General features: G+C 30.9%; 1 long non-coding RNA gene across 2 annotated transcripts; it reads left to right on the forward strand.

The window, feature by feature from the left end:
• Positions 1-845: 845 nt before the first annotated feature.
• Positions 846-9,735, forward strand: LOC134694941 (uncharacterized). 2 transcript variants are annotated; one of them, XR_010102655.1, is made up of 4 exons: positions 846-924; positions 2,763-2,860; positions 3,628-3,742; positions 9,405-9,735. It is a non-coding gene; the product is annotated as an uncharacterized LOC134694941 (long non-coding RNA). The 2 variants fall into 2 exon arrangements; XR_010102654.1 differs by lacking the exon at positions 846-924 and adding an exon at positions 1,161-1,259.
• The last annotated feature ends 285 nt before the right edge of the window (positions 9,736-10,020 follow it).

Below are 10,020 nucleotides of genomic sequence, written 5' to 3' on the forward strand. Positions count from 1 at the left end.
TCTACCTGTTACTACATAAAAAAGCTTCAACTGCTATTGTACATTACATCTATCTGTAACTACACAATAAAGACCCAATTGCAAATGTTCTAAGAGAGGTGAAAGATGCAAAAGGACACTCAAACTCATAAAAAGTGATGCCCTATCCTATTGTGACCCCCACTCCACTCTGGAAGTGCTTCTAGCTCATATAGAAATGTTCCAAGAGAGGTGTAAGATGCAAAAACTCATAAAAAGTGATGCCCTACCCCATCCTGACCCCCACTCCACTCTGGAAGTGCTTCTCATATAGAGTTATCTCCCATTAGTTCATCAAATGGCATATTGGATATGGCTGATACAACAACAAAAAACAGAGCCGACACAACACGAACATAACTTTGGATAAACTTAAACAAGGCATGAAAAGAAATTTAAACAGAGAGAGCTTGCTAAGTACTGGCTGATTTTAGTATTTGCAGTTGTATGTTTAATACTACTATACTATAAAAGAAAAAAAAGGAATAGAAACACAATTTCTAAGTTCAATTATAACTTGACCAATTTAAAGGCAGCAGTGTTTTTCATTGTGGATCTAGAATTTTTCATAAGTGGGGGCCCACTGACTGCCTAAGGGGGTCACTCAAGTCATGCTTCAGTGATTCCCAATATAAGCAACCAAATTTTTTCCCAAAATTGGGGAGCCTGGCCCCCACCCTAAATCCGACTCTTGTTTTTAAGATACTTGTACTAATTAGCTATTACAATTATCACAATAACCATAATATTTTGGTATTACATAACACTTGTATGCATTATGTCTGCACTCCCCATTTAATAGAAATTTTAATAATTATATTTGATTTTTTTTAGATTCAGATTACCCCATATCACATGAAACTTGCAAAACTTCCAGTGAATAAACTTATAGACAGACAAGTGGAGGTAAACAATTATAAATTCTTTACCAATATTCTAAATAATATATCTGATGAGTTAATATTTTTAATCCTAAGTTACTTAGTGAGTAGTTTCAAGTCATGCACTAGTGATTATCTTCATGGATCAATGAGTTAGGTTTGTAATAACCTGTTAGGTTTTACAAGTTTGGGGTATGACAACTCTTTCTTCTTTATAATGATTGGTTCATTAAGTCACATGTCTTTTTTTGGAGGGAAATTATATTGTCTTGGTTATAATTTGCTTATATCTTTGAACTGAGGGGTGCTGATATAGTTTGTACTCATATTTAATGGATATCTTTGATTTAAAAAAAAAAGGTATGTATTATAACATTTGTAATATCTCAAATTTAAACATATATCTGATATGGTCTGCATAAATGGTAAAAATAAAAGATTCCAAATATTTTAAAGATTAAACATGTCAGGAAAACCTATTATATGTCTCTGATTTGACAAGTTTTTTGAATCAATTACATCAATGGCGGAGCAATATACGAAATCATGTTCCAATATTTCTGGTATCAGGTCTGACCGTCAAGTATGCCCTGAGTTTGTACCCCAATAGAGTCAAATCGCCCTGTTTTCATTCAATATTTATTAATGTTTTTTTTGTGGATAAAAAATGACATTATACCTCATTATATATCAAATGATGAATCATACCTTAATTGAGATACAATTCACTGGCCAATTAATGGTAAGTCCTTCTTTTTGCTGATGATCTTTTAATCCTGTCAGAATCAAAAGAGGGTCTACAAAACAGTTTAAATAATGTTAAATTATATTGTAACAAATGGCAACTCTCTTTGAATACAAACAAACTAAATCCATGATTTTAGTCAGTCAAAACATAATAGTGAAACATCACATATTTACTACGAGAATAAAGCCATAGAGATGTGTAACAGAATATTTATTTTTGGGAATGTTGATAAACTGTAATGGAAATTTATCACAAAGTACTTTAGAGCTGACGAAAAAAAACAAATTTAGGAGCAAGAGTTGAATTAGGAAGATTGCCTATAGAATGTTTTATCAAAACACAAACCCTTTTATATTTAGCTAGACTATTTAAAATAATATTAATCCATTGTTAAAGGAAGCTTTTTCTCTAGCACAGTCTCTAGACTTGACAGGAACTTACTCATGGTATACATATGCTAAAAATATTGTTAAAGAGACTAATGTTGACCTTAATATTCTTTCTATTTGTAAGGACATAAAAGATGTAAATAAAATAAAAAACGATATAAAGTTAAAAATGAGAAATAGAAATGAAGATTTAATTCAAACTAAATTTCAAAACATTGATGATAAAAGTAAATTTTTACTTTATAAAAAAGTTAAAACTTAAAAAAGATTACAAACTAGAATCTTATCTATAAATACATCTAATTTTCAGATAAGGAGATTAATCACTAAATTTAGAATAAGTGATATAAAAGGGGAGATATTTTAAAATCCCAAGAGAGTAACGACCTTGCCATAAATGTAAAATACTAGAGGATGAGAAACATTTTTTACTGTATTGTGAATATAATAAAACTATAAGAAATGAAGAAGAAAAAATTCATTATTTACTAAATCCATCTGACATCGTCTTTACAAACAAATAAGTTAGGATCCTTCTTGAAAAAGTCATTAGAACTGAGGGCAGGGGACTCTTAACAGCTTATTTGTTATAAATTTTAAGGCTGTTGTTATTGTGTATGTTTAATATGTATTTGATTTGATTTGATTATTAACTTGTATGTTATTATAAATTGATCAAACTGAAACTCTTACCCACAACAGTTATGATAATGTTTTTTATTGCAGATATTGAACCAGACTGTTCCAAGATTGTACATGATGTAGTAACCACATCCAGGGTCCTCACAGTTTTGTGTATACAGGACAATTGTACCTCATACATGGTAAGTTTTGTATTCTGTTTAATATCTGGACTTGAAAAGCCAAAATGCAAGACAGCAATTGTTGGTGTCAACAATTATATTAGTTCCTGAATGAAGATATAGGAAGATGTGATATGAGTGCCAATGAGACGACTCGTGATTGTGTCAGTTTGAGGGGATCTATATTGGTAGGATATACCGTTTTGCACCAAAAATGAACTCATTTGTGCCAATACTACCTCAGCGCCATTTCATTTAAAAGACTGTATGAATGTATCATTTGTGCCAATAAAATGATCATCTAATTGAGCCAATTCTGTAAATTTGATTATTTATATGTACTACGGTAAATGGCATATCAGGAATGTATTCATCAGAAAAGCTATCATTCACGTATTCTGGTTAACAGGTTAACAGGTTTTATCTGAAAATAATGGTGTAACCATTTTCTTATGTCACTTTCAGTTTCCCCGATATTCTTTCCCCGTTGACTTATTTCTGTTTCTTTCTCCACCAAGCCACATATCAGACATTTTTACATTTTGAATTTTTTTTTAGTCCAAAACAATTGTTAAACCATAGTTTTTAAAGCTGGCATTTTTTTTGTTGATAATGTCATATAAAATGAACAGAGTTATCTTTCTTTGTACTGTTTATTTGTAGTGCAGGGTTGACTTGTTATTCCAAAATTACCTAGCTATATATATAGTTTAATACTTAATATATATTTTCCAAAAGTATTCCTATTTGTTAATCCTAATTCATGATTTTAAATTAATGTTTTTCAGGACAGTAATAGCAATTGAATCATATGAAGAAAATCAGACTTAAAATCATAGAAACTAGCTAAGAAAAGAAATATAAAGATTTATTGGCCAATGGATGAAGTCGCTTATTTTAAAGGTGAGGTCACATCAAAGAAAACTTACATTATTTTGTTGTGCTTGTGACTGTCACATGTCCATTGTCCTTGACCTCATTTTCATGGTTTAGTGACTTCTTGAAAAAAGATTTTTTGTAATGTTAATTTTATTACGAGTATTTGGTATGTGCGTACCTTGCAGGTTTTCACTTGACCTCAACCCAGTTTCATTTCATGAAACAGTGAACAAGGTTAAGTTTTGGTGGTCAAATCGATATCTCGGATACTATAAGCAATAGGTCTTGCATATTTGGTGTATAGAGGGATTGTAAGGTGTGCAAGTCCTACTGACAAGTGTCATCTGACCTTGACCTTATTTGCATAGTTCAGTGGTCAAAGTTAACTTTTTATACGACTGCAAAAATGGAAATTTTTTGGTCATATATTGGTATCACGTTGGCGTCATCCTCTGCATCATCGTCCGTATACTTTTAGTTTTCGCACTCTAACTTAAGTAAAACAGAATAGAAATCCATGAAATTTTAACACAAGGTTTATGACCACAAAAGGAAGGTTGGGATTGATTTTTGGAGTTTTGGTTCCAACAGTTTAGGAACGAAGGGCCAAAAAGGGGCCCAAATAAGCATTTTTCTTGGTTTTCGCACCATAACTTTAGTATCAGTTAATAGAAATCTATGAAATTTACACAAAAGGTTTATGACCATAAAAGGAAGGTTGGGATTGATTTTGGGAGTTTTGGTTCCAACAGTTTAGGAATAAGGGGCCCAAAGGGTCAAAAATTAAACTTAGTTTGATTTTAACAAAAATTGAATCCTTGCGGTTCTTTGATATGTTGAACATGTTGAATCTAAAAATGTACCTAGAGTTTTAGCTTACCTGGCCCAAAGGGCCAAGTGAGCTTATGCCATCACTTGGCGTCCGTCGTAGTCCGTCGTCATCGTCTGTTGTCATAAACTATTTCAAGAATCTTCTCCTCTGAAACTACTAGGCCAAATACTTCCAAACTTAACTGAATCTTCCTTAGGGTATCTAGTTTATAAATTGTATCCGAAGTTTTGATCTATCAACAAACATGGTCGCCATTGGTAAAAATAGAACATAGGGGTCAAATGCAGTTTTTGGCTTATATCTCAAAAACGAAAGCATTTAGAGCAAATCTGACACGGAATAAAAATGTTCATTAGGTCAACATCTATCAGCACTAAAATTTACAGATGAATCAAACAACCCATTGTTGGGTTGCTGCCACTTTATTGGAAATTTTAAGGAAATTTTGCAGTTTTTTGTCATTATCTTGAATATTATTACAGATGAAGATAAACTGTAAACAGCAAAAATGATCAGCAAAGTAAGATCTACAAATAAGTTAATATGACCAAAATTGTCAATTGACCCCTAAAGGAGGCTCGTGGGTATAAAATTTTCAGAAAAAAATCAAAAGTTTATTTATCATTACAAATTTTATTAATTACCTTTAAAGAAATTGTGACTTTATCATATGGTACAAAAATTATTCCAAAAAATCAATACGTGTTGGCCCCAGGTGACTTTTAAAATGTAGATATCATTGAAAAAGCTCCAAATTATCTCCCTTTGGTGCAATAATGCCATTTTTTGGCATTAAAATTTAAATATCTTTTTTAACTCATCGGTGACCTATATTTTTTATTGTTATTTTCGAAAAAGCTGTACATAAACTAAATGATTGTAAAATTTTAGCCATTTCTGTAATTTAGTTCTTTTTTAATTTCTATATATAGATATAGGAAGATGTGGTGTGAGTTCCAATGAGACAACTCTCCATCCAAATAACAATTTAAAAATTAAACCATTATAGGTTAAAGTACGGCCTTCAACATGGAGCCTTGGCTCACACCGAACAACAAGCTATAAAGGGCCCCAAAATTACTAGTGTAAAACCATTCAAACGGGAAAACCAACGGTCTAATATATAACCGCTTTTTCTCCTATTAGTTCAACAGAAAAAAAGGACATTAGCAAAAATGCATGCTCTTTTCGAAGGCAGATTGTGAGCGTAAATGAAGGGTGACCCCATTTTTTTATTTCATTTTTCTATTAGGTATAAGACAAAGTTAATTTATACAAAAATATAGCAAAATCTTATATTAAATTAAAAAATTGATTTAGACCCGCGAGCCCCTTTCCTCCATTGAATTTTTTTTTTTGCCTTCTTGATTCGCATAGGATTTTTTTGATAAAATGCTGAACATATGATTTGAAGTATTAATTAAAGCATTGTGAAAAACAACTATTTCATCAAATAAATTTAAGTCAGATATTCCTATGATATTCCTTTTCATATTGGATACAAACTTTATTAAGTCAACTGCAGACACTTTGTAGTCGAAGTGTTTCAACTGAGGTACTACACAGGCGTCAAAAGGCGTCATTATGGAGTAAAGGGGGTGGCGTCAAAAGGCGTCATTATGGAGGAAAGGGTTAAGGGGTTATTGTCCTTTAATGACATTTTTTCACAATTTGTTCATCATATTTGCTAACTTTAAAAAATCTTCTCCTCTAAAACTACTCACCCAAATTCAACCAAACTTCAATTGAATGATCAGTAGGGTGTATAAAATAAAGTTTGTGTTTTATTTTCTATTTCATCAAAAAATATGGCCGTCATGGCTAAAAATAGATCACAGGGTAAAATGCAGTTTTTGGCTTATATCTCAAAAACTCCAGCATTTAGAGCAAATAAGACAAGAAGTTAAAGTATTTATAAGGTCAAGGTCTACCTGTCCTGAAGTTTTCAGCCGAATTGGGTAACTGATTTTTCAGGTATAATGCCCCTGAATTGATGGTTTTAAAGAAATTTTGCAGTTTTGGGTTATTAATGAGTTTCAGAGTATCTATTATAAATTTTATATTTTATTTCCTTGTATGTCAAGAAACATAGCTAAAATAGAACATAGGAGAAAATGATTTTTTTTTTGCCTTTGAAGAAAGTAGGACAATTCAAAGAACATTTAAATAAATTGAAAAGCCAAAATAATCACTGATGAGAGGTTTAACCAAAAAAATTAAGGTGAGCGATTCAGGCCTTTGAGAGCCTCTTGTTTATTATTGGCCCAGTTTTCAAGTTGGTTCAAATCGGGGTCTAACATTAAACTTTGTTTGATTTCATCAAATATTGAATAATTGGGGTTCTTTGATATATGCCAAATCTAAACATGTACTGAGATTTTTTATTATGGGCCCAGTTTTCAAGTTGGTCTGAATTGGGGTCCAACATTAAACTTTGTTTGATTTCATAAAAAATTGAATAATTGGAGTGCTTTAATATGCCAAATCTAACTGTGTGTGTAGATTCTTAATTTTTGGTCCTGTTTTCAAATTGGTCTACATTAAAGTACAAAGGGTCCAAATTAAACTAAGTTTGATTTTTAAAAAAAATGAATTTTTGGCTTCTTTGATATGCTGAAATAAACATGTACTTAGAATTTTGATTATTGGCCCAGTTTTCAAGTTGGTCCAAATCAGGATCCAAAATTATTACATAAGTATTGTGCAATAGCAAGAAATTTTCAATTGCACAGTATTCAGCAATTTAGCAAGAAATCTTCAATTGCACAGTATTGTGCGATAGCAAATATTTTCAATTGCACAATATTGCGCAATAGCAAGAAATATGTAATTACACAATATTGTGCAATAGCAAGAAGTTTTCAATTGGAGTTATCTTTCTTTGACCAGATTTTTTTTAATTTTTCTCATTTCTGATTTCATAAATAAAAAGAAAATTTCTTCAAACATTTTTTTGAGAGGATTAATATTCAACAGCATAGTGAATTGCACAACAGCAAAAGAAAATTTTTAAGTTCATTAGACCACATTCATTCTGTGTCAGAAACTTATGCTGTGTCAACTATTTAATCACAATCCAAATTTAGAGCTGAATCCAACTTGAATGTTGTGTCCATACTTGCCCCAACCGTTCAGGGTTCAACCTTTGCCATAGTATAAAGCTGTGCCCTGTGGAGCATCTGGTTCTTAAACTATAAGCAAAAGTCAACTATATTAAGTGTATTGAATGAGTATTAGGTGTACATGTATTTCTTGTTTGATTTATGTGATAGTTGTAGTTAAGCTTTATATTTAGAACTATCAACATAATATCAATGTATTAAAGAAGGCCTGATATTTTAGCGTGTGCACTCTTTGTTTTTTTTTTAATATCCTTTAAAATTGTTGATGTGGTTCATAAGTGTTTGTCGTTTCTCCTTTTTGTTGAGCCTTCGACTTTAGTCGAAAAAGCAAGACTAAGGGATCCTACATTCCATCGTCATTGGTGTCGGTGGCGTCGACAAATATTCACTCTGTGGTTAAAGTTTTTGAAATTTTAATAACTTTCTTAAACCATACTCGATTTCAATCAAACTTGGACAGAAGCTTGTTTATGATCATAAGATAGTATCCAGAAGTTAATTTTTAAAAAGATATCTTATTGAGAATATGAGATATATTTAAAAAAATGTCACAAAAGCTACCCATTATGTCATCGGCTCCTTTTACAAATATTCACTCTATGGTCAGATCTTTTGCAATTTTAATAACTTTCTTGAACTAGCCTTAAAAAATAAATTTTGTAAAATCCTGTTTATCCATAATTTACTTAGAAATGGACTTATTTTTTCTACCAGTTAACATGACATTCACTCTGTGGTTAAAGTTTTTAAAATTTAAATAGCTTTCATAAAATAACCTGGATGTCTACTAAACATGGACAGAAGCTTAAAAATAATTTATGATAGAAAATTAGTATCTTCATGATCTTAGTAGAAGAGAATTTTGTAAAAGCTGATTTCCTGTTAGTTTTTCTTCTAGTCTATATTACATAAAGTCTGCAGTTCAAGTTTTTAACACATTTATAAGATTCATAAATCTTCCTGGATTTTTACCAAACATGGAGGATTTTTTTTTTTTTTTTTTTGTTGAGCTTGTGACTTACAGCAAAAGTAGGTGAAACTCTTACAATTTTTCATAATATATTTTTATTATTTTGTCTAGTTCCTATGTACACAAATTTTTTAACCTTTGGCCTTTCCCTTATTCCCTTTTGGATTTATCTGACATTGACACCAGTCCAAGGTAAGGGGAAGATTGGGCATCCCCTAACATGCTTAACCCTACCACAATATGTATGATTGTGTCTGTCCCAAGTCAGGAGACTGTAATTCAGTGGTAGTTATTTGTGGCTGTCTCATGTATTTGTTTTTTGTTCCTTATTTTGTACTTATATTAGCTATATATATATAGGCCATTAGTTTTCTTGTTTGAATTGTTTTACAATGAACATTTTGGAACTGTTTATAGCTGACCATGTGGTATGAGCTTTGCTTATTGTTGAAGGCCATACTATGACTTATACTACAGTTGTTAATTTCAGTGTCATTTGGTCTCTTGTTGAGAGTTGTCTCATTGGCAATCAAACCACATCTTTTTTTATAAAAAATTACCAATTCAAAATTTATAATATATTCAAAATTTATCAAACTAAACTTGTCATATGAATGGCTGATTTAACTCAAACAAAATGTATAGGAAGGTGTGGTATGAGTGCCAATGAGATAACTCTCCATCCAAATAACAATTTATAAAAGTAAACCATTATAGGTCAAGAATACTTTAAAAATAATAAATGTTATTTTTACTTTTCAGTATGTTGAGAGAAGTTCAGAACAAGCCATTTTGTTTGAGGAGAAGTTGTCAGCACGTCATCATTGAATAAATTGAATTATAGTGAAGCCTAAACAGAAATGAGACAATTGTCAAATAATTCAAAGACTACATGGATGAAGACTTACAAGGCAAATAATTGGCTGTGGCAAACATGTGTATGCATTTACATGTTTAAAGACTTGAAGAACTTGTACTGCCTTCTTCAGATTTCAGTAGAATTTGTTTAAGACAGTAAATTCTGAGTATGAATTGAAGAATTTTTGCTCATTTAAATGAATTATGAAAATGTTTTACATTTTAAATATACAAAAACAACATACATTATTTTTTCTTTCTTGAAACTTATTACAAAATAAATTCTTATATATATACTAATTCTTGAAATTTACAAGTTTATTTTTAGCCTGAACGTACAACTTAATGCAAGGGTTATTCACACAGAAAACTACATTTATCTCTGTCATATTAAAAAAATGATATATGGTAGGATTGCCAATGAGACAACTATCCTTAAAATAAATGCCAATGATCAAAGATAATGAATACCTTATAGTGTATCATGGATTCCATACGAAAGAGAGATTACTATATAAAC

Source organism: Mytilus trossulus, chromosome 13, assembly GCF_036588685.1.
Source record: "Mytilus trossulus isolate FHL-02 chromosome 13, PNRI_Mtr1.1.1.hap1, whole genome shotgun sequence".
Lineage (NCBI taxonomy): Eukaryota > Metazoa > Mollusca > Bivalvia > Mytilida > Mytilidae > Mytilus > Mytilus trossulus.